At 41.1% G+C, this 25,340-nt stretch overlaps 1 protein-coding gene across 4 annotated transcripts in view; it reads right to left on the bottom strand.

Annotated features, from left to right (window-relative positions):
* CHRM3 (cholinergic receptor muscarinic 3) overlaps positions 1-25,340 on the bottom strand; it is a 519,672-nt gene that overhangs the window by 249,171 nt on the left and 245,161 nt on the right. For 3 of the 4 annotated variants that reach the window (XM_078434160.2, XM_078434162.2, XM_078434161.2), the window contains one exon: positions 1,191-1,293. The gene's annotated coding sequence lies outside the window, so the exon portion shown is untranslated. Of the gene's footprint in view, positions 1-1,190; positions 1,294-23,126; positions 23,658-25,340 lie in introns of those variants that run through there. The other variant, XM_060642946.3, reaches the window with a different exon arrangement.

Below are 25,340 nucleotides of genomic sequence, written 5' to 3'. Positions count from 1 at the left end.
AGGAATGAAATTCTTTGGAGACTCTTGGAAACACAATCCTTAATTACCAGATACTTCATTAAGAATAAAAGTGACCTCGTGGACTTCATACATTGTACCTGTGAATTAATTTATTTTCTTCCTCCCATTCAAATTAAGTGATAACACTCTTCCTAAGGAAACATAAAAGATTCTCCTAAGGTAATGGGTTAAGTAGTAAAGCTAGGTCCTCATGTCTCATTAACTCTCAAGTCTGTGCTACTTCTGAAATGTGGTTTTCAACACTTTTTTTTGAGGGGTGGGGCACGGAAGAGTTGTTATAGAGTTTTACTTTTGAAAATATAATTTATATAGATGGGACACTTTTCTAAATTTTTGCCAGCATCTCAACAAGCCTACCATATTCCTAATAATATTTTAAAAGTCGAATACAAGAAAGCAATGAATCTTACAATAAAATATCCCTTAGTGATAATATCTCTCTCTCATACACACACACACACACACACACACACACACACACACACACACACAGTAGTTATCCAAGTAGTCTTAACTGGATCAAATCAAGAGTTACAAGGCTTATACCTTATAAGAATCTAATTATAGAATATTTCCTTCAAAAGAATTCTGTATATAGAAAAACTGTCAGATACTGTATTTTGTGGTTTTTATATCATATTTATATGATGATACACCAAGGGAGTAATTGTCACAAAACCTCAGTGATCCGGGGATGATTAATTAATTCACATGTGCAATTATTCAGTCTGTAATTTAGTATTCAGTTTTGTCTGAGCCTGGCCTAATTTTGGGGAAAAAGAAGTTTGTATATTTCCATTACAGCACTGAACTACAGATATTATACTCATAAACATACCAGAGCATCAGTCATATTTCATATGCTTGATGTTCAAAGAGTTGCAGATAAATATTATTTTCAGAATCCTACGAGCATAGAATTTCCTCCCTCTCCTGGAATGACTGTATTCTCAATGTGTATTTATCACACGAGGAAGAAAAGAAAGGCATCTTCCGGAGCCTTGCAAGTCATAAACACAGACTTCGAAGCAGAAAAGACAAAGGTCATCTCTGACCCATCAGTTTTACCCCTCATAGCAAATTCCATTCTCAGTGAGCAGGAATGGTTCCTGTTGAATCATAAAAAGGGTTCAAAACACTAAGTAAGAAAATATTGAAGTTCTACATACCTATTCCAAGTGGGATCATCAAACTAACCCAGTTTATCAAGGACTCTGCTGTGTGCTGAATTTCTCTTGTAGAAGGAAAACAGGGGCCATGTTACCACGAAAGCTGAAAATCGAACATAATAATGAAAGAGGAAGTTAATCTAAACCAAAACAAAAGACGAAATGATACTCGGAAAGCTAAATTGTGAGATGGCATTTCACTTTCTTCCAGTCCTGTTGAGATATAACTCACATACATCACTGTGTAAGTTTCAGATGTACAGCCTAATAAATTTCATTTACATATATTGTGAAATCATTATTGCTGTAAGTGTAGTTATTAGCATCCATCATCCCATATAGATACAATGAAAACAAAGCAAAAAAGAAAAGAAAAATAATTTCTCTCTCCTTGTGATGAGAGCTCTCAGAATTTATTCTCTTAACTGTTTTCATATATGTCATATGGCAATATTATCCATAGTCATCATGCTGTATATTATATCCCTAGTATTTTTTTATCTTATAACTGGAAGGTTGTTACTTTTTGACCAGCCTTCTCCTACTCCTCCAGAGATGACATTGTAATTAAATGATAAATTTTATAAATAGAGATTTTCCCAGAATTTTCCAAATGTTCATCAAGAAACCCTATTCTTCTATATGTGTTGGCGTCTTGCTGAATGAGTGATTCGTGGCAGCTACTGGGGAAACAATGAATTTGTATAAGTTACCTCTCCACATAAACATCACATCTTATGGTCTCTGTCACATGGTCACATGTCCTCGGTTTGAAACTTCAAATAATTGGGAGTATTTTTTAAAGTTATATTTTTTTTTGAGAGAGAGAGAGAACGCATGAGCAGAGGAGGAGGGGCAGAGAGAGAGAGAGAGAGAGAGAGAGAGAGAATCCCAAGCAGGCTCCACCTTGTGGAGCCCGATGTGGGGCTCAAAGTCTCAAACTGTGAGATCACGACTGGAGGTGGAATCAACAGTCGACTGAGACACCCAGGAGCCCCGGGAGTATTTTATTAGCTTTCCCCTTTAATATGTACACAAAATGAATATATATGTATGCCACTTATAGAAAGCTGAGTGATGAGTTTCCTTCATAAATTTATAGCAAAGAAGCAAAGAATCGCTCACCTGATTAATACAATTGATTTCATGGCACCAAGTATTTGACATTTCACTCACCATTTTGATCAACATTTATTGAGTGAATAACATGAACCAGGTATTGGGGTGAAAACTGAGTAAGACTTGGTTCTGCCTTCGACAAGCCTGGTCCAGTCAAATGGAAGAGACCACACTGGACACAGATCATCCCAATACAGGCAAGTAATTGCCCGACTGCGGTACAGAGAGGGTACAGAGGTGGGCATCACCAGTCAGGAGGTCTTTAAGCTGAGTCTTGAATGCTGAGTAGGAAAGTGGCAGACAGACAAAGGGACATGGGGGTGGAGGGGAGGAGAAGGATATTCAAGCGGCATATTCAAACGCAGGAAGCTGTGAGGGAGAACGGCATGTTCTGAAAGCCGCCTTAATTGGTGCACAACAGGGTGAGGAAAGTGGAACATACACAAACAAACGGCAGAACATCTTTTTACAGATTTAAATTACTGTAAATCAGCCTAACGGCGCTAACAAAAACAACTACCCTGGTAATTGTAGAGAATTTGAACCCTGTTCCAAAATCCTGTATGCACATTATCTCCTTCTAGCTTAATGAGCTCTTTGCAGGACAGTGTGACCTTACCTGCACTGTGTAGGGGAAACTGTGGCTAAGGGGACTTGATCAAACCACAAAGCGAGTCATGCAGACTGAGGTTCAAGCTGGGGCCGGTCCTCCGTCAGCCGCAGGGAGAGGCTCAGGATGCCAGGGTTCGTGAAGAAGTGCGTGCGATACAGCGATGAACGTGGTGTGGCCATTACAGTCACTGTCCTGTTTCATGTCAACAGCTTTCTTGCTGTGTGCAAGTTGGGCTCTGGGCACAAGTACAGCGTTTCTAATATCACCCTTTCTGGTCCCAGCTTCATGAATGCAAGTGTGGGGCAGAGAAACAAGACCGTGATTGTAAGTGCACGTTTCGTTCACCTTGTGAGTTTGGGAATTTCAGTGCTAGATGTCTCTGCGCAGGCATATTGCGGGCATGGTGGCTGCTGTGTACCACTCACCAGCAATGGAAAAACCGGTCTTTGTGTCTAAACCCAGCTGTGATCCTTGAATTCCCTTTGTTGATTTAACTATTACACAGGAGCCTCTCTCAGGCTTGGTGGAAATCATCAGTACTTGAACATTTGCCGGTGCAGTGTGCAGATGAAGGGCTTGGATGTGGGTAAGAAGGTAGAATTGTTGCATCTGCTCAGATAGGAAAAGAGGCCAGCACTCATGTGTAACATCTAAAAATGGGGAGAGTGGGCACAGAGATGCAGGAAAGCAGGTTTAGCAATGCAAAAATGAAGCCTTGCCTGTGACACATAAAGAGAAGGCTTATGTAAGAAATAAAAAATCGAAAGGAGCCCGTGGCATTCTCTAGAGGATGAGAAATACAGTTGCCGAGGCTGGAAAAGACTGTAGAGAACTCTTCTCCCTTCTTCTCCCTCCTCCCCTTTTGCTCTTTTTAAAATCCCAAAGTGGAACTGCTTAGAACACATCTTACTCAGTTCGATTTCTCGTCATGAAGGTGAGAGATTGGAAGATCTTCTGGTAGACCCCAAACCGCCTTGCCCTCATGGAAGAGGACAGGAACTTACAATTTCGATGCTTTTCCAATTGAGAAACCATATGCTTGCTCACAGGCTTTCTCATACTTTATAATGTATTTGGAATTATTTTGGGTTTAAGGGAGAATGACCGCTTGAAAAGACAGCTCCTGCCACAAAGGTCCTCAAGATGGAAACCAATTCAGGCAACCGCTGGGCGATAACGCCTGGAAAACACACTAGACGCAAGATGGACAAAATGCAGATGACAGCATCATCTATCAACGTCTGGCGATCGGCTTGTCTTACGACTGTCTGACCAACTGCACTTGTTGCCAGAAGAAGGACGCTTGTTCTCAGGTGGGACACAACAAGTGGAAGATTAAGATAAAGTATTACCCGAAACCAGCACAAAGAGGCAAATAAACAAATAAAAATATCTCTGAAAAGACCAGTGGAAGGAAACTCGGAGAAGAGACATTTAAAAGAGAAACTGGACTATACACAGAATCCTAAAGTGAGTAATTTATAGAAAGACATTCATACTGAGTGTATTACCCACATGTTTGTGTGAACGCTCAAGTAAGTTCAGACGTGGTCCAACAGATCTGGCTTCAGTGATGTGCAATATAAGTCAGCCCTTGCTGGCAAGTCAGAGATCGGTTCTCTAGAGAACGCTGACAAAGAGCTCCCATGGATGTAAACTCTGGAAGGACAAGGCGGGTCCTATAAAACTGTGTACCAAGAGAGCGTGAGTGCATAATCCATGCGAGAGGAAGTCAGGGGCACGAGGGTTGGTAGATGAGATGAGGGAGGCAGAGACAGAGAGAGAAGTAACAATTCCCCATGTGCTGCTAACTCATGAGGCATTGATTAATTCATCCAATCGTTTCAACAACTTTGTAATGCAAGCCTCATTGTCACTAAGTCGTAACTGAAGAAATGATTATTTTTTTTTGAGAGGCTAATTCAGAGTTGGAACTTGAACCTATGCTTGAATGATACTTCAGTGATTTCCCTGATTAAGCTCACTAATAGTAAGGCATGTGTAAAGCAATATGTAAACTTTCAAAATCTGAATGGCAATTAAAGAAATACAAATAAATTTAAAAAGTGACACATATTATGTTAGTTAAAATTATAAGCAAGAAAATATAAATGCAGATGAGGTTACTGGGAAAACAACTGATAAATTCATATAGTTCTGGTGGTACTATACATATATATAGCCCATGGACCCCCCCCCATCTGATGCATCTCTATATTAAGACTCCCTAAATATATTCATATCTTTGGACTATTAATCTTACAAATTATCCCAAGGGAATAATTCAAAATTAGAAAATGGCATACTTAGGAAAATGTATATTGCAGCCTTATTCATTATAGTGAATAATGGAAACAATCTGTGTGTCCAACAGGGGAGATTCTAAGAAAATGTTGCTAGATTAACTCCATTAAGTTGCAATATAGAGAATGATAAAGAAAGCTATATACAAAATTACATGTTCTGATTATAAGTAGGAACAAACTACATATGTGAGTAAATACTAGCTGGTGACCAGAAAAAGAAAATAGTTGTGCTAGGGGTAGAGTAAGGATGAATACATTTAAGAAATCCTAATCCCCTTCGTACCATATAATTTAAAACTGTACTCATTTAAAGTATCCATTAAATTAAAATATAGACCCACAAACACAATACAGTTGGAGTACGTGTTTATATGGTTAAATGATTTCCACATACACAATATTATTTTGTTACATAATTAACTATTTGATAGTAGAGGAAGAGGGAAGGAGGCACGGTTTGTATAATGCTGGGACAAAATACACATATTTTAACATAATGGTGTAAACAAATGTTTTTAGTATTATGGCAGCCATTGGAAATTAAGATGAGATTACAAGATTTGTTGACATAATTGCTAATGAATGTGATTTGAAATGGATCTACGACCAGTAGTCTTTCCCACTATGTATTATGCTTTCATCTTCTCACATTCCCTCCATCCCATGTTCTAGGGAAAGTAGGTGGGCTGGAGAATTCTCCCACTGCTTCATCTTCTGCTCTAAGACATCACCCTTGGCCCCAGCAAGGTCTCCTCCATCTTTGGGAAGACATTTTGTCTTTGGCTGGGCAAGAAGAAGGAGCATTTGAAGAAAAAAGAGCCAGTCTTGGTGCTTCCTTCTGCCTTGTGTAAGACTAAGGATGAGCAAGCAAGTGCTTAGATGGTGTCATATTCACCCCTGTCCACTCTTGGTCTCATTCTTGGTTCTAGGCAGTAAAGTCATGGCATTTGCTGCTCCAACACACTCCTTGTCTTCTAGAGATGAATGCAGAGAAACTATTACCCATCTCATGTCAACAGTTCTTGGAAAGCAAAGGCACTTTCTAAGTGTATAAATCTTACAGATCATTAGAAATTCACAAACCGCATCCCTGCCCCTCTGCCTGCATTGTATTTATGCATTTGTGTATAAAAAGAAACACAAAATTAAGTGTAATTCAGGTACCATTAATCTTTTTTGGACAAGTTAGCATCTCCGTCAACTTCCTCTATTTCTTTTCTAAAATGTGTGTGTGTGTGTGTGTGTGTGTGTGTGTGTGTGTGTGTGTTATGCAGAGTGGAAAGAGGTGTGCCTTCAATAAATTTAGGAACAGGGGCACCTGACTGGCTTAGTTGGTATAGCAGGCAACTCTTGATCTCAGGGTTTTGAGCTCCCAAAACTCAACTCAAGATCTCAGGGTTCTTAAGCCCCATATTGGGCGTAGAGATTACTTTAAAAAGAACAACAGCAAAAGAATAAATCTAGGAACAGAAAAAAGGGTCTCTGTCTCCAGACATGACTTTTTCTATCTGTTCTGCCCTACGGGACCAGGCTCCTTATCCATCTGAGTGCTCCCGGCTTGGTGGACTTTACAGTTCAATTCACCACTGGTAGGTATGCCATCTGCTTTTTCTTGCCCTGCTACGGTGGGTAGACATCTCTATTTAACTCATCCTGCCTCCTGCTGACAATGCAGCCTTTTCTAGGGTGTGGCTGTGATGCAAACTCAGCCCTCGAGTGCTGCAGCCCTCAGGTCAGAAGCACCCTCACCCACGTGATGGAACCCCAGCCCCAGTGACAGGTTCTCCGGCTATCTCGGGGTCCTTTCTGTGCCACACGGGAACCTAAGTTCCAAGGCCTCCCTGTGACCCAGCAGGCTGAACTGCCGAGTTCACTATGCTGCTGCACGGGGCTGCACGTGAAATAGCTCCCTGTCCTGTGCACACCTCGTTTTCGCTGACACACCTCTCTTTTTCTGGGCTAAAACCCCAAGAGAGAAAGTTGGCAGGCACACTTACTTTCCTCCCTGCCACTGCCATTCCTGCTTGGCAGAGTTCCTCAGGCTCAGCAAAGGGGCACGCTTTCCTTTCTCTTTCTTGGTGTCATATTCTTTTACCATCAGACAGTGAGCCCAGAAGTGATAAGTTGAAGGGTTTTTGGGTTTTTTTTTTCCATACAATATGACTTGAGTTTTCTGGGCTTGGCCCTTGATAAACTAAAAAAAAGAATATAGAAAATTGCCGAAAATAACCTGAACTTCTATTTATAACCATGACAGAGTAACAAGGATGGAGAGTAACCTAAATCCTTTGCACACGGCACCGGCTTTCCCCCTCCCCCCAAAAAAAGAACCTTAGAAGACTGTGCAAAACAAACGAAATAACTGTTTTCAAGAACCAGACAACAGGTACACAGGACTGTGATGACTGAGGGAAGGGAAACCAATGAGGGAAGACAACATCTGGGCTCCCTGTTTGGAAAAGATTTCTGGAAAGTGGACAGAAGAAGTGGGCAGAGCACAGCTGCCTCACTGAATTGAGAAAGTGACGACCCGAGTTTGAGGAGTCCGGTAAGGCGACGAATGAGATGCTCAACACCATTAGTAATCAGGACACGCAAAATAAAACCTCCATGAGAAGCCACCAAGCCCCCACAAGAATGGCTCACATTAAAACGACTGACTATATTCGTGCTGGCCAGACAGGACAGGAAGCCACTCTTGTCTCCATACACTGCTGATGGGAATGTAAGGTGATGTGACCACTTTGGAAAACAGGTTTGCAGTTTACTGTATAGTTAAACATGTTTAGTACAAGGCTGTGCAATTAAACTCCTAGTTAGTTTCCCAAGAGAGATAAAAACATATATCAATACAGAAACTTTTACACCCATGTTCAGAGTAACTACATTCACAATTATACCAAACTGAGAAAGCAGATGTCCATCAGAGGACACAGAGGAGCAAATCTAGATACTTTCATACAATGGAATAAAAAAATGTAATGAAAGGGAATGAACTGCTCATATTCACAATACTATGCAGAAACTTCAAAAATATTACGCTGAGCAATAGAAGCCAGGCACAAAAATATATATCGTAGGACTCCATTTAAAAAAAAATTTAATGCTTATTAATCTTTGAGAGACAGAGAGAGACAGTGCATGAGTGGGGAAGGGGCAGAGAGAGAGAGGGAGACCCAGAATCCGAAGCAGGCTCCAGGCTCTGAGCTGTAAGCACAGAGCCCAATGTGGGGCTCGAACTCACGAACCGTGAGATCGTGACCTGAGCTACAGTCAGACGCTCAACCAACTGAGCCATCCAGGCACCCCTCATAGGATTCCATTGTTAGAAAACTCTAGAAAAAGGAAATCTAGAAAGCAGAAAGCACAACAGTGATCACCTGGGGCTTAAGGTGGGCTGAGGGCGTGTGTCAAGAAACAAAGAAGGGGCATAAAAGGAACAAGGTGTGGGATGGAAGTGCACTGTTAAGATTTGATTTACTGGTAATAACATGGTTAGATGAATGTGTTTCACCTCATCCAAATATACATTTAAATGGGTGCTTAGTATTGTATATACATTATACCTGACTATAGTTCATTAAACAGAACCTTAACTGGCTTCTTAATTCTTATATAATATCAGAGATGATCTCTTAAAGATTAAATATTTTATTTTTAAAATTAATTTTTAATATTAAAATATCAATTTAGAGACACTTGGAAATATGCATATCTTGCATTTCTTTTAACGTAATCCAGTGCTGGGAGCTACGGTGGCTTAGTCAGTTGAGTGTCTCACTCTTGATTTTGGCTCAGGTCATGATCCCAGGATCATGGGACCGAGCCCTGAGTCAGACTCTGTGCTGAGCATGGAGCTTGCTTAAGATTCTCTCTCTCTCCCTTTGCCCCTCGCCCCCCCCCCTCTCTAAATAAATAAGTAGGTAAATAAATAAATCCAGTGTTTGTGGGAAAAGAGGGCCATCTACAAGAAACAAGCTGGCCATGTGCTGCTAATTACTGAATGAGGCAGTGAGTACAGGGGGTTGGTTATGTTCTGCCTGCTTTTGAGTAAGCCTGTAGTTTTTTTTTAATTTAAAATGTTTTAAACATCTAGAGGACTGCATTTCTTTAAAAGAGTATCATCGATATAGCAGGTGGCATTAGATGTATGTCTTAATGCCCTCCTCTCCACATTCTTCTTCTTGGATTATGTGGTGAAGTCTTTCTGGGTCTTTCTCACATCCTCTTTACTGTCCTTTCCTTATCTCCTTTCATAGCTTAGTCGACCACAGCTCTCAGATGAGAATCAGCGTGTGTCACATGTACACGTGAGATTCTGAATAATTTGAGGAGAAATTGGTTAAGTCAGAGTCTGGTTCTTTGTATTAAACAGTAATGAATTTCAGTAAAGCTTGGCCTGCAGAAGAGAGGTCCTTTTAGGAATAAACTAAGCAAGGTGCAGAGAAACGCCCACTTTGTTAAATGAAGGGGAATAATGAGTCTGCTTTCACCAGTTGATCGAAACAAACAGAACCAAGACACCAATTTAACACAAGGAACATCAAGAAAGAGCCGGTGCAAAGAATTTTTGTTAAAGGGAATGGAAATTGGCCTTCACTGTTTTCATCTTACTTTTCCCTTTTAAGGCGTTAGAATGCTTGCTAACTTTGGGGAAAGCTGGCTGCAGGCTCGCAGTCACATGAGTGGGGTTTGGGTCCGGAAGTGCTGAGCCCCTTCCTGACTAACAGGAGCGTGAACAGGCTCCATGCTGACAGAGCCTCCTGAATTTTCCAGGGAGATTGAAGCTCAGGATGAGGTCAGTCAGAATAGAAATTGATGAACGATGTAGAAGGTGGTGTTCAGCTATGTAGGCAGGGATGCCCTTTAGAGAAATTAATGTCCCTTTCAGTTTCTCAGTGTTGTATAAAATGGAATATGGCACTTCCTGCTTGATCTGATTATCTCTAGAACTACCCGTTCTTTCTGTGAATAAGACCCCAAACTGTTTTACTAATGAGCAAGAATGGACACAAAAAACATGACTAATTACCAGCAAAGAACATAAGCTTCTGCAATCACACTCTGATGTGATAAATTAGAATTCTGTTTTCCAGAAGCCAACACATTATGGATGAACTGGGAATTGTTCTTATTGTTGAACTAGAACAATCAAGCACCAGGATATTTAAGAGTGCAAGTTGCAGAGAAGTAATGCATAATCCCACTATTTTGGAGCTTTAATTTTCCTGTGGACACAATTTTTTTAAAAAATTGACTTTATCTGCTTGAAAAATGTTTCGTCTTAGTAATAGGAGCTTAAAGGAGTCCAATAGAAAGAGTGTGACTATATAGAACAAAGGTCAGAAAAGTTTTAGAATAGAGACATTGCATGTGTTTCTTTTTCAAGATGCTCTAGATTTAATTATTCCAAAAAAACTCAAATAGAGAGTATGATACACTAGGGATCTAGTGTCTCTGTGGGATATAAAGGAGTGTAAGTCATCATCCTTGTCTTTGGGAAGGTTACACGATGTTTTCAGCAAAAAGATAATCATGTTGGGAAAATAACAGAAAGTTACATATATGCATACAATGTGTATATGGTGTGTATCTATTTATCTATCTACCTATCCATCCATCCATCCATCCATCCATCCATCCATCTTCTAATGTGGTGCTCAGCGTTATTGGCAGTGAGTCTTACGGCGCCATGGGAAAGGCGTAGATTCATAAAGAATAAACTAAAAAGGAAGAAAATGCTAGATCTTAAATTCTCAATGTAATTCATAAAATAAGAGGAGGGAAGTGGTTCAGGGACTGGGGGGTGGATAATAAGAAAAAAGACTCAGAATCAAGAATCAAGATGATATACTGCAAGACCAAGGGGAGGACAACACTGAACTGATTTACAGGCATCTAGGCTGGAACCAGACTGAGAAAGTCTTGAATGCTAGTCATTAGGAATTTGTGCTTTATCCTGAGAGCAAAGCAGAGTCACTGAATGTTTTGAGTAGAAGGTTCATGTGATAGAGATGGTCTTTCTGGGAAAAAAGATCTGTAAGCAATGCTTAGTAGATACAAAGAACAAGGGACTAAGGAAGCAGAGGCCAAATTAAATTTGGAAAGTGTATCCTTAAGTGATGAATGAATAACATTTCTAAGTAGTGGTAAACTTCCAATAAAATTAGGTGCTTCAAGTCTGCACATATTGTTGAATTTCAGAGCAATTCAACACAAAACACTAACTGCATATTGTGGGAGGAAGACAACAGGGTTTGTGACAGAATTACAAAGCTACCTGAACACAGAGAAGGATGAGTTCTGTTCTCATCAGGCATGAGAAGGCAATGGCAGATCTGTGTTGGATCCTGCAAGGTGGGGTAGAGTTTTGGCAGGAAGACATGGGAGACATGGGATTCAGGTACAGAGGAACACAGGAAAATGTCCACAGGCTGCGGCACGGAACATGACAGGTAGCCTTCCTGGTGCATCTATACTTCTGGAAGGTGGCACATGCAAAAGGAGAAAGAATGAAGCGATGCTTCTTTGAGAAAATTATTTTTCCCTTTTGGGCCTCAGTCTCCTCATGGAGCTCTACGTTTTTATGGCTTGAATTCACACTGAAGACATGTCAAAAAGTTGAACGGTAATCAATCTGTTACAGAGAGGTGAAACAGAGTCATGATGGGAGTCAGTCACACTGGGGATCATGAGAAAGAATGAGGCCTTGGTAGAATCTGGAGAATGATGCCAAGGGTCTAGGCACACAGTGACTGATGCAGGTGCTGAGGCTGGGGTGGAAAATGAAGGACTGAATATGCCAAAAGGCCTCATGAAGGACACAGCTGACTAGGCTTTGGTAGTGCAAGCACCTGACCAGACACTTTTGATCGCTGAGGCTTCCTTTTCAATGACCCCCATCTCAACTCAGCATACCAGCTGTTGTGTGACTGAGATGCTAATAAAACCACCAGATAAGGAGCCAGGCCTCTCCCACGCATGAAGTTCCCCTTCCAGAAAGCCCCGGGGAACCTAGGTAACTGACCACTTGGGTGACCCCACTCTTCCCTTCCTACATTCTAATTCCCACTCTTATGTTTTCAAGTTATCAATACTGAACCCCCTAAACCATGGGCACCCCACCCTTGGACTCCAAAAAAGGCCAAGCCTCAGGCCATGCTCCTTCCCTCTCTCTCTACCTGTGACCTCAATGTGTGGCCCTTAGGTGTGCCTTCCTCCTTCCAGAACCTGTGAGGAATAAGTCTTCTTCCTCAAACTTCCCTCACCTTGTTGCTAAGATGTGTTTAGAAATGAGAAGAACCACAAGGCCAGTGCAACCCCAACACAGGCTCCGACTGGGGAAATGTCAAGGGGGGCTCGATAAGCCCCTGGCTCAATGGCTACAGGTAGGAGGGGCCCAGGTGAGTCCCTCAGGCAGAGATCAACACAGCAACTTCTCAACTAACTGGATATAAAAGAAAAAGGAGATTATTCACATATTTTGATAAGGCCAAGTTACTAGGAGAATAGCAATTTCTTTGAGATAAAAAGGAGAAGAAAATGTGCGTGTGTGTGTGTGTGTGTGTGTGTGTGTGTGTAAATTTCAAGAAAAATGGTAAATAGTTCTGTGTTTCAGAAGTGCTGATTTTTACTCATTCAGCCATTGAAACAATTAATAGCACAAGAATTAAGCCTTGGAGAGATAGTTTAAAGATTAAAATATAAAGATGACCTACCTGCCCAACACCCATGAGAGTTATGTGAACAGAGCACGTAGAATAGGAAGAAAAGCATGTAAGACAGGAGAGGCAGACTCAGTCTTAGGGGATAACTATTTTAGGAGGGCAGGAGGTGGAAAAGAAGACTCCAGCCAAAATCCAGGAACCAACCAGAGAAAGTGGAAAAATACAAGGATTCACAGATCTGACTGATGGCAATGTCAAACAAATAGGTAACTATGGCCTCAACTTCTGAAAAGTTTTCAGGTAGAAAAGATGGAGAAAAATAGGTTTAAAAAGAGAGAAGGGTTCACTGAAAACCTTTAAGACCAATGTTTCTAGATAATGAAGGAGGAGAAGTCAAATGGCAGTGAGCTAAAGAAGAGAGGGGACCGGCAAGGGCAGGTGACACCATGGAGTCTGGAGGAAACGCATGCTCGCTGGAGACAGCACGGGGCACGCACTAGGGCACTCACACCTTTTTGAACAAGCGAGAAAAGACAGGGAGGTGAGGTCAACACGCATTTTAAATCTTTTAAGAACAAATTTTTAATGCTTAAGATAGGAGGATTAGAACTCAGTAATTGGCTAAAAGGTCAGATGTTGAGGACCAGAGAGACAGGACGGAGAGTCTAGGTTGGAAATCGGTTAGTTTGAAGGGACACTTCTCCAGAGACAGAGGGAGACATGAGACAGGAGCGGAATAAGGGACCGACGTGTTGAAGATGCCTGGAGCGCAGATGTGGGAGCTCTGGGTTTCTCAGTCAGGCAGGTGATGAGGTATCCCATTCCAAGAGAACTCAGGTTGGAAGGGCAATGTACAGGACTGGGGGCAAAGAGTGAAGGAGAACTGGAAAAGCCACTGTGAAGAGTAGACTCGGCCATTATGGACAGTGGGCAGACCCACATTTATAACGGGACTTGTCTACAAGGCTTGTGGGAGTTTCCAGTGTTCTCAAGCCACCGAAACATGGGAAAAGCTTCAAGGAGGGTAAAAGGGGAAGCCCCTGAGTGGTGGGTGGGGAGGGGGGCCGGGCAGAGGAAGGAAAGAGGCTGGAGGCTGGAGTGTGAGAGAAAGGCAGTGAAGGGGCTGGACGAGGCACCTGTGTAGTCTGAAAGGGACTCTCAGAGCAGTCTCCACAGACTCTGAGGAAGGAAAGGACCTGCAATCTTCTTGTGAGGAGAGATTCTGAAGATAAGGGGTGCAGGAGAACAAAATAAACTTTTAAACTGTACTGGTCCCTCTGCCCAAGGGGCAAGGGCAATGTCTTCTCCATTTCACAGAATAAAACGTAAGCATGTGTGGAAAGTATCTGGATATATGTAGGATGCCCAATTTGTTCTAAGGAAGCAAGAACCAGGGTGCTTGTGACTTTCACTGTAGAGCCCAAAGAACAGGGCCATACACGCAAGAATTTAAAAAATGCTTTTGATAGTGTTCAATCAGGGATAAATCAAACATGGATCAGAAGCTACTTTGCCTCCCAGACTATGTGCACGGGCTAACAGAGCTGGGTAAGTAGGATGACTTCCCTGAAGATAGTGCTTTATGCTCAGAAAGAACTCTGTAAATATTTACAGACAAAGAGGGTTCTTGGACAAGTGATTGGTGGTCTATTGCTTTCTGATGTCATGAAAATATTTTTTGAATGAAGACTGCATTAGGATTTTGGTAGCTTTCAATTCCTCATGGGAGCCAGAAGGGACACCCAGAGGGTAAAGCCAACCATCACGTTTGTAAAACTTGGGTTCACGACTAAGAAAAAAAATCAGCCAATTTTAAAAAGGGTTACATATATTTTAAAAGCTTTTTGATATTTAAGTAGTTTTCACTTACCACCCAAGATTGCATGCCACTGGTTCCCTAACCTGATGAAATCATCAAAATTCCTTTTCAAGAAGACATTGCTTGCTTGCTTGTTTGCTTGCTTCCTTCCTTCCTTCATTCGTCCCTCCCTCCCTCTCTTTCTTTCCTTTTTTCTTTCTTTTTCAAAGTTTATTTATTTATTTTGAGAGAGAGAGGGAGAGAGCCTGAACTGGGGAGGGGCAGAGCAACAGGGATAGAGAGAATCCCAAGCAGACTCTGCACTATCAGTGCAAATCATGAGATCATGACCAGAGCTGAAATCAAGAGTCAGATGCTTAACCAATTGAGCCACCCCGGCACTCTGAGGAAGAAATTCCTTGAAAAGGAAAGATTTCTAGGTACCACGCTCAGAGACTCTAATTAAAGGGGTGCGGGGCAGGCCACAGGAATATGTATTTTTCAAAAAAGTCTCCAAAGGAATCCTGAAAGAGTTTTCTACTGGTAAGGACTGACTATAATTAATCAGCTGCAAAAAAATATATTTTGACTGGCATTGTACACATTTTTTTAATGTTTATTTATTATTTTGAGAGAGAAAGAGAGAGCACAAATGGGGGAGAGGCACAGAGAATTCAAAGCAGGCTCCGGGCTCTGAGCTGTCAGCACAGAGCCCGACGCAGAGCTCGAACCCACAAACTAAGGTCATGACCTGAGCGGAAGTAAGACGCTCAACTGACTGAGCCACCCAGGCACTCCGGAATTGTACAAAATGTAAGAGTAAATTGACATTGCTCAACTACCATCCCAGATGGATTAGCTTCTTGTTTCATTTGGAGATCCAGTATGTATGGTTCTGGTTTTAGTTATTCCTCCTTAAAAATATAAATAGGTTTAAAGATAATTAGGCAGTAAACAAGAAGTAAATTTACTGTATGTTCTTCCTTTCTCTTATGATTCCACTCCATTGACTATTATGACATTGATATGGGATGAGATCACCTCCAGCATATTTGCCTCAAGGAGGCATTCATGTTTCCTCTTCCTGGGGATGTACAGCGAGGAAAAGAAATGTGAGCGTGTCGAAAGTGAATTATGTGGAGTCCGGGAGTTTGGCACATTGTTGACAAAATTCGGTATGTCCGTTCTTTTGATATCCTTATAAGTGTGTTAAGATGAAAGTCACAGGTCTCATGGTGATCTGTATTGAAAGAGGGGAGGGCGCCCGGGTGGCTCAGTCAGTTTAGTGACTGATTTTGGCTCAGGTCATGATCTCGCGGTTCCTGAGTTTGAGTCCTGCATCGGGCTCTGTGCTGACAGCTCAGAGCCTGGAGCCTGCTTCGGAGTCTGTGTCTCCCTTTCCCCGCTCACACTCTGTCTCTCTCTCTCAAAAATAAATAAAGATTGAAATTTTTTTTTTAAAAAAAAGAAAGAAGGGGGAAGACAAAGGAAGAGCAAAAGAGGTGAGATTGAAAGCCCTGATGAAGCAAACGGGGCAGAAACTCCTCCTCAGCTCCAACTTGATAGATGTCTCAGCACCATGACAGCCTAGCTACTGAATCAAGACCTTCTATTCCCCAAACACATGAATCTACGTGAGATATTTAACAAAAGAAGAAAAAGGAGGGAGGGAGTGGGAAGAGAAGGGGGAGGGGAAAATGGGGGGGAGGGGGGAGGGGGAAGGAGAGGAGGAGGTCCTTGCCTGGAATGTAGCAAAACTTCAATAGATATTCTTGAAAAGACTGAAGGATTCCCATTTTTCATAGGCTTCATTTTTTAGAAAAACCCAGATGTGAGCCTCCGAGAATCTATATAGTTTGGTAAGCATAGAGAGGAGGCAGAATACAACAGTCTGAGGATAAAGTATAATATGAGGCTGGAAAGTAGAAAAGTAAAATTAGCATTTGGAGGATAGTGATGAATTCCATTAAGGCAGAGAATTAAGAGTCAGGATTGAGAAACTTGCACTGGACTGCCTTTTAGAGATGCTGATGACCTTTGCAAATGGTATATATTTGAACTTCGTCTTTCAAGGGGCTGGAAAGGAAGACTTCAGTTACCTTAGCAGAAAGAACAAAGTCCTGACGCCCTCAAGCACCTACTACATGTGCTGATTTAACTTCTCTGCATCTTGGGATAATACCTGCTATGTACTATCCCTGGGAGAATAGAGACGATACATTCAAATAATTTTCTGTGTTGTGTGGCTCAGGTGAGGGACTCTGGCTTAGAAAGTCTACCCGTTGTCCCATATTGCAGCCATTTGCCCTGTATGACTGCTTTAAATTTAAATTAAATGCGAAGACGTTCCTCAAAAAACTAAAAATAGAACTACCCTACGACCCAGTAACTGCATTACTAGGTATTTATCCAAGGGATACAGGTGTGCTGTTTCGAAGGGACACATGCACCCCAATGTTTATAGCAGCACTATCAACAATAGCCAAAGTATGGAAAGAGCCCAAGTGTCCATAGATGGATGAATGGATAAAGAAGATATATATATATATATATATATATATATATATATATATATATATATATATATACATACACACAATGGAGTATTACTCGGCAATCAAAAAGAATGAAATCTTGCCATTTGCAACTACATGGATGGAACTGGAGTGTATAATGCTAAGTGAAATTAGTCAGTCAGAGAAAGACATATGACTTCACTCTTATGAGACTTTAAGAGACAAACCGATGAACATAAGGGAAGTGAAGCAAAAATAATATAAAAACCGTGAGAGGGATAAAACTAAGAGACTCCTAGATATGGAGAACAAACAGAGGGTTACTGGAGGGGGTGTGGGGGAGGGATGGGCTAAATGGGTAAGGGGCACTAAGGAATCTACTCCTGAAATCATTGTTGCACTAGATGCTAACTAATTTAGATGTAAATTAAAAAAAATTAAATTAAAAAAAACACAAAAAATAAAAAAAAATAAAGAGGAAAGAAAATGAAAAAATAAAAAAATATATATTTGATATAAATGCACTATACCTTTTTTTAATGGAAATGCCACATTTTTAAAGTTTGACTATACCATTTTAACCGCAATTTGGAAAAGACATTTCAATAAAAAAAGTGAAAAATAAAAAAAAAATAATAAAATGTGTAATCAAAAATAAATAAATAAATAAATAATTAAATGCCAAGAAATCACAGTTCATTTCTTCAAGTTACAGCAGTCACATCTCAACTGTTCAAGAACCACAAGTGCTGAGTGGCCTGGACAGAACAGGTACAGAACATTTCCGTTACTTCAGGAAGTACCTCGAGTGAAAGAAGGTCAGGAGGCCAGAGAGGCCTGTCCTGTGAGAGGACAGAAATGATATGGTAGCTGGAAGTGAGGGACAGAGGTAAGTGAAGTGAAGTTTCTACTGAAACAGAGAGACTAGTAGACCTTTAAGGAGAGGGAAAGGCTCCAGACAAGAGAAAGACAGGGCGGTTACTACAAATCTTGGGAACAACTGAGGCACAAGATCCCAGGAGGGGCAGGAAAAGGTAAGAGCAGAGCAGGTATATACTTAGAGGTGAAGGAGAGAAGCGCCTTCGCCCCAGAGACATAAGGAGCAGACAGCAGGTACAAAAACAGTGAGTTTGAAATAAAAGCCACAGAACTCACATCTGTTGAAAATTTTTTTTTAATTTTTATTTATTTTTTGAGAGAGGGAGAAGCAGAGTGCAAGCAGGGGAGGGGAAGAGTGGGAGAGGGAGACACAGAACCCAAGGCATGCTCCAGGCTCTGAGCTGTCAGCACAGAGCCCTATGTGGGACTCTGAACCCACAAACTGTGAGATCACGACCTGAGCCAAGGTCGAACGCTTAACCAACTGAACCACCCAGGCACCCCAGAACTCACACCTGTTAACCTTGAACAAACCACCATGGAGGATGAAAGATTTAGACTTTGCTAGTGTTTACACAAAGAGAGCATGGGATAAATGCACTTGCTGAAAAGCAAAATTGTAGTATTATTTTGAAGAAGCTACGAGGACACACAGATATGCTGTACAATTTGGCAAATTTTAGGTGCTAAATATTTGCTAATTTGTCAATCCATTAATTAACCAATCAATTATCATTGCTTACTGGTTCCTAACATACCAGATGTTTTGGGAAAACGTACAACGAAATTGAAAAGTCTGGACTTACAGAAGAAGCTTAGAGAACAACATAAAGATACTAAATTTTAGAGTACAGTTTGAAAATGTTACCTCAGATTGGGCACAACAACACCCTGGCACTCGGGTGCACCTCGTGGTTCCTGTCTTTTGTAGACAGTATGAATCTGTCTTGATATTCTTTCTGGTTGAGCCCAAGGAAGCCTTGGGATGCCTTTCAACACAATACCCATTATTTCTTAAAAAAACATTTTTTGAATGTTTATGTATTTATTGAGAGAGAGAGAGAGAGAGAGAATAAGTGGCGGAGGGGCAGAGACAGAGGGAGACAGAGGATCATAAGCACTGTCAGTGCAGAGCCTGATGCAGGGCTCAATCTCATGAACCTGTGAGATCATGACCTGAGCTGAAACCAAGAGTCGGATGCTTAACCAACTGAGCTCCCACCAGGTGCCCCATAATACCCATTATGGAGCCTGCCACTTAGTATGAGAACTAAAGATTATTTGTAAATCTAGCACAAATAATATTAAAATTGTGTAGTGAGTCACACAAAGGAAGCCCTTGGTGAAGCAACAGCTTCTTTTTCCAATAATAAACTCATCTCATTATTAAAAATCCAAAAGTTAATCACTCACTTGCAATAAAAAAGTAGATCTGAACAGTTGGTCTCACTCTATTAGACATTTATCCCTAATCAGGGACTTTTCCTCATTTGAGAGAACCACACACAGAGCATGCTAAGAACTGCAAATTAATATTAACAAAGGGGCACATACCAGACCCCTTAAGAATAACCCCAATGAAGTACATTGCATTGTTCTCAGTTTTTCGGTACTTATGCAATAACACAGCTGTCAGAGTAATAAGATAAATCTTGTAATTTCTCTCCAAGGACCGTAGAGGGAAGAACATAGACATATTAGCTCTATAAAGGACAAAGGCACCAAGGGCAGTGGAGACAGATGTTATTCTTAATGGGATATCGCCTTATTTGAAAAATTTTTTAATGTTTTTATTTATTTTTGAGACAGAGAGAGACAGAGCATGAGCAGGGGAGGGGCAGAGAGAGAGGGAGACACAGAATTGGAAGCAGGCTCCAGGCTCTGAGCTGTCAGCACAGAGCTCGATGCAGGGCTCGAACTCACGGAGTGTGAGATCATGACCTGAGCCGAAGTCAGACGCCCAACCGACTGAGGCACCCAGGCGCCCCGCTTTTGCCTTATTTTAAAAAGCAACCTACCGATGTGAGGGCCAATGACTTGCCTGTCCATACTTCAAATCACAGAATCTAGCTAGAGTTAAAATGGCTTTATCATGAGATTTAGTACCTAAAATATATTTCGGACAGCAGGGGGAAAATGACTGAGGATAAAAAGGCAGTGAAAGAAGAGGATTCTCAAATGCCTGTCTGGTACCAACCTTGATGAATCGTTCATATAAGCTGCTGACTTTTCTGTGCTGAATCAGCAGAGTCCTTAACTGCTGAGGCCACCTTGTCAGCCAGTCACCTGACTCCTGAAATTCTAGGTTCTTCAAGGGGAAAATTTTAGCAGGATGTGTGGTTGTACCTTGGTATCTCTCAATTTACCTGGAACGTTCCAAATTGAGCGCAGTGAATATTACGGAGTATTGTTCCATTTTCTTCAATATTCTTGTGCAGAGCTGGGTAATTTTATAGTCACAATGACACAGAGAGAAAATGAGACATTGTAGGCACTCCATCTCCATGTTTCACTGTAAAATGGCTGTCTCCAAAATAACTTTATTTCACACTAATGTCATTAAATAGAATTTCAATGGATTTGAAATGGTGTATATACGTGTTAATATAGCCCTCATAAAAGTTTGTAAAAATATACCTATTGGCCCTTCTCCTGAAGGGTCCTTTTTGTTCTTAGACCAAGTCCTTTATATTAGTATAGTATTAAAATATCCTTTCCTTTTCTTAAAACTTAACAGCACAAGGTTAGTTGCTTTTAAAACATTATTCTGTTTTCAAAACCAAAAATTCATAAGAATCGTTACTATAGAATAAAATAATGTGCACAATCACCAAAACGTACCAAAGGATGTGTCTTTTAGAAATAAAACATCAAGGGGCGCCTGGGTGGCTCAGTCAGTTAAGCATCCAACTCTTGATTTCGGCTCAAGTCATGATCCCAAGGTCATGGGATCGAGCTCCACATCGGTCTCCACACTGAGCATGGAGCCTGCTTAAGATTGTCTGTCTCCCTCTTCCTCTACCCTTCCCCTCCCTCACCGAAGCACACTCTCTGTCTCTCAAAAAAAAAAACACATCAAAATTATAAAAATAAAGTATGATGGTTATGCTTAGGAAAAAGCTTTTTAAATAATAGATTTTTTTTCCCCATCATTGGATGAATGATAAAGAAAAGATGATAGGTATATGTATACATATATATGATGAAATATTACTCAGCCATAAAAAAGAACACAATCTTTCTGTTTGTGATAATACAGATGGACCTTGAGGGTACTGTGCTAAGTGAAATAAGATGGGGAAAGACAAATACCATATGATCTCGATTATATGTGGAATCTAAAAAACAGAAAGATGTTACAAAAAAAAAACCACAAACAAAACCAAGCTCAGAAGTACAGAGAACCGACTGGTAGTTGCCAGAGGTGGGGGTACAGGGTGGGTGAAATGGGTGATGGTGGTCAAAAGGCACCAACTTCCAGTTGTAAAATAAGTAAGTACTGGGATATAATGTACAGAATGGTGACTATAGTTAATAATACCATACTGTATATATGAACGTAGCTGAGAGTAAATCTTAAAAGTTCTTATGACAAGAAAACAAAAATTCTGTAAGTAGGTATGGTGATGGACACTAACTAGACTTAATACGGTGATCATTTCACAGTATATACAAATGCTGCATCTTTATGTTACACGCCAGGAACTAACATCACTCATATGTCAGTTATCTCTCGTAGCTCTAAGAAATGGTTTTCTCATTACAAAGATTTGAAAAGAAAAAATGAAAACATTTTACAAATCACTTACAATCCCAAATCAATATTTTTACGTGGCAATACTTTTTCTTTGCATTTTCTTAATATTGACTTTTACCAAACAAACAAACAAACAAACAAACAAACAAAAAGAGATCGCATTAAGTTAAATGTTTCATTTCAAACTATTCGGTAAGCCGTTAGAAAGACTGCCCCTATAGAGAAGACATCGAGATGACACTAAGATCTAAGATCGAGCCTGATGGGGCAGGTTAACAAAAGTCAAGGAAATGACAAGTCAGGTGGGCACCCAGCTCTGAGAGTAAGTGGACGACAGTGGCTAATCGGTTTCAAGAATTTACACCAAGAAAGAAAGCTGGTCTGCCACCATGTGTATGAGGACATCGAAATTATGTTTAATTTTGGGTATCTGGAAATACCTGGAAACCAAGGCACTCAAAAGGCCTTTGTTACAAAGACAGGGATATAGATGAAGAGTATGATTATCCCCCATTCAACAGATGGAAAAACCCCGGCTCAGCCAACAGTTCAGGAGGGCAAAGAATGGATGCAAGTTTTTTGATGCAGTCTTGAGATCTATTGTTAGATCTTGCAAATTTTGGTGAGAAACGAGAAACGGTTTGACTTTACTTTGCTTGGCCTTTTGGCCTGAAAAAATACTAAGTCAGGCTGACATTTCGGCTACAGATTTTGCAGCTGTGTAATCACTGGGGTCTGGGAGACCTTACTATAATAGAACTTATAATTAGCAAACTACCATAAGTCTCAGAGTATGACACATCAAAAGAACTCTTCCTTTTTCTCTTTTCCTTACACAGGGACATAAAAATAGAACAAGAAACTAGTATATTTGCACTTCTACTCACACTGACTTTAAAATATATTGAAACATGGAAGTTGGCAAGAGCATTGCTCACTATGAAGTGAGTGATTTCTATTTTCCTCTAACACTGATGCTTCTTGCTGACGAGGAAGAGTCATGTTACAAAGGCATTTGTTCGAAACTGTCCTTTCCTTTTCATTCCCAGCATTACAAATCCAGCTCAGGGCCTGATTACTTTTCCTGAGCCACTCCAATACGGATTTAGTCTCTCTACTTATTCCTGGGTTAAGCCACATCACACATGGATGCCAAATAAATGTTCTGACACACATCCCTGATCATGTCAGCTCCCAAATCAAGAACAATCTATGACCAGCCGTCACGCAGAAATTAGGAGTCGAACAGTCAGGGTCCTTCAGAATCTGATCCCCACCTACCTTCACGACTGATTCTTCCTCTCCAACTCTGTGCAATCTGGAGCCTCCAAATTAGAATCTTCACTCTTCCTTCATGAGCATCAAGCTTTTCTGGCTTGTTCTTCTCATGCTATTTCCTCCACTAAGACTGCAACTCCCTCTCAACATTCTCTCCATCCCCCAAGGCCAACCATAAAAATCTTCTCTCTCAGAAGCTCTGCTGAGACCCAACCAGATGCAATCATTCCTTCCTCTGATCCTCTTTAGAAACTTTTCCTCTATGCCTACTTCCTTAATTTTGTCTCGCTCTTTTTGCTGCTGCTACATAGGTAAAGAGCAAAATACTTAAGTATCCCTTGAAAGTCTACGTTATTTTTTCAAGAACAAACTTCAGAGGCCTCTGTCTCTGAAGACGGAACTAACTCCCTCTCCTCCCCATCTGCCAGTAGAATCCACCTGCTCTCCTCTTATCAAAAGGGAACGCCCTATCATTTATTCCACCCTGCATTACTCTAAAGTGATGTAATTCACCACCTTCAGTTATTTAGCCTCTCATGGTAAGATGATTCTTTCTTTCTTTCTTTCTTTCTTTCTTTCTTTCTTTCTTCCTTCTTTCTTCTTTCTCTCTTCCTTCCTTCCTTCCTTCCTTCCTTCCTTCCTTCCTTCCTTCTCTCTCTCTCCTTTCTTTCTTTCTTTCTTTCTTTCTTTCTTTCTTTCTTTCTTCCTTCTTTCTTTCTTCTTTCTCCCTTCCTTCCTTCCTTCCTTCCTTCCTTCCTTCCTTCCTTCCCTCTCTCTCCTTTCTTTCTTTCTTTCTTTCTTTCTTTCTTTCTTTCTTTCTTTCTTTCTTTCTTTCTTTTCAGTAGGCTCCATGCCCAGCATGGAGCCCAACGCAGGGCTTGAACTTATGACACGGAGATCAAGACCTGGGCTGAGATCAAGAGTCACACGCTTAACTGACTGAGCCACCCGGGCACCCGGGAGGATTCTTTCTAATTGTGAAATCCATCATGCTACCTTCTCCAGACTCGCTCTTTGAACAATGAAAAGAATCTACTGTCTTATGGACCCCTTCACTTTTTTTTTTCCCCACAACTGTGATACAGGCTAATGTGGCCATCCCATGTTACTGGGGAGGACACTGAGGCTCAAAGAGGTTAAGTGACTTGTCCATAGGAATGTAAATAGAAAAAAAAAAAAACCTTGTGGTGGCAGAAGGAAACTCTGAGAAACTATCAGATCTGCTTGCAAGTTCCTGCTGAGTCTGGGATTGGGAAAGGAGAGAGTAAGGTCATAGTGAGAACCCTTCCTCACTATTTCCTTTTCTTCCTGCTCTGCATTAGAGAAATAATAAACATAGCTAAGGTTTATTGATTGCTTACTGAAAGGCAGGTACTACACAAATTCTTTATGTGTACCTATCTCATTTACAGCAAGATAAGGGTATTTATGACTTACCTATAAGTGCAGAGGGCAGATGATAAAACAGTATTATATAACTGGCCTGCCCGAGGAGGAATCAGGATTTGAACTCAGATCGCCTTGCATTAAAGCCCACGTTTCTAATCCCTAGAACAATACGTCTCAAATTTTAATTTAAGATTGAAGCCCACACACCTTGAGAACTTGTTAACAGCAGATTCCAATTCAGTAAAGAGTTGCTATGGGGTCTGAGATTCAGCATCTGCAGTAAGTTCCTGGGTGATGCTGATGTTTGTCCATGGATCACACTTTAAGTACCTGTTGCCTTTTTTTTTTTCAATTTTTTTCTAATGTTTATTTATTTTTATTTTTTTTTAACGTTTATTTATTTTTGAGACAGAGAGAGACAGAGCATGAACGGGGGAGGGTCAGAGAGAGAGGGAGACACAGAATCTGAAACAGGCCCCAGGCTCTGAGCTGTCAGCACAGAGCCCGACGCGGGGCTCGAACTCACAAACCATGAGATCATGACCTGAGCCGAAGTCGGACGCTTACCCGACTGAGCCACCCAGGCGCCCCTCTAATGTTTATTTTTGAGAGAGAGAGAGAGAGAGAGAGAGAGAGAGAGAGAGAGAGAGAGGCAGAGTGCGAATGGGGGAGGGGCAGAAGAAGGGAGACACAAAATCTGAAGCAGGCTCCAGCCTCTCAACTGCCAGCACAGAGCCTGATGCAGGGATGGAACTCACGAGCCATGAGATCATGACCTGAGTCGAAGTCGGACACTTTAACCGACTGAGCCACCCGGGTACCAGTTTC

This window comes from Panthera onca, chromosome D2, assembly GCF_046562875.1.
Source record: "Panthera onca isolate mPanOnc1 chromosome D2, mPanOnc1 haplotype 2, whole genome shotgun sequence".
Classification (NCBI taxonomy): Eukaryota; Metazoa; Chordata; class Mammalia; order Carnivora; family Felidae; genus Panthera; species Panthera onca.
Note: the sequence above shows the minus strand (reverse complement) of the source record. Positions and strands in the feature narration are given on the sequence as shown.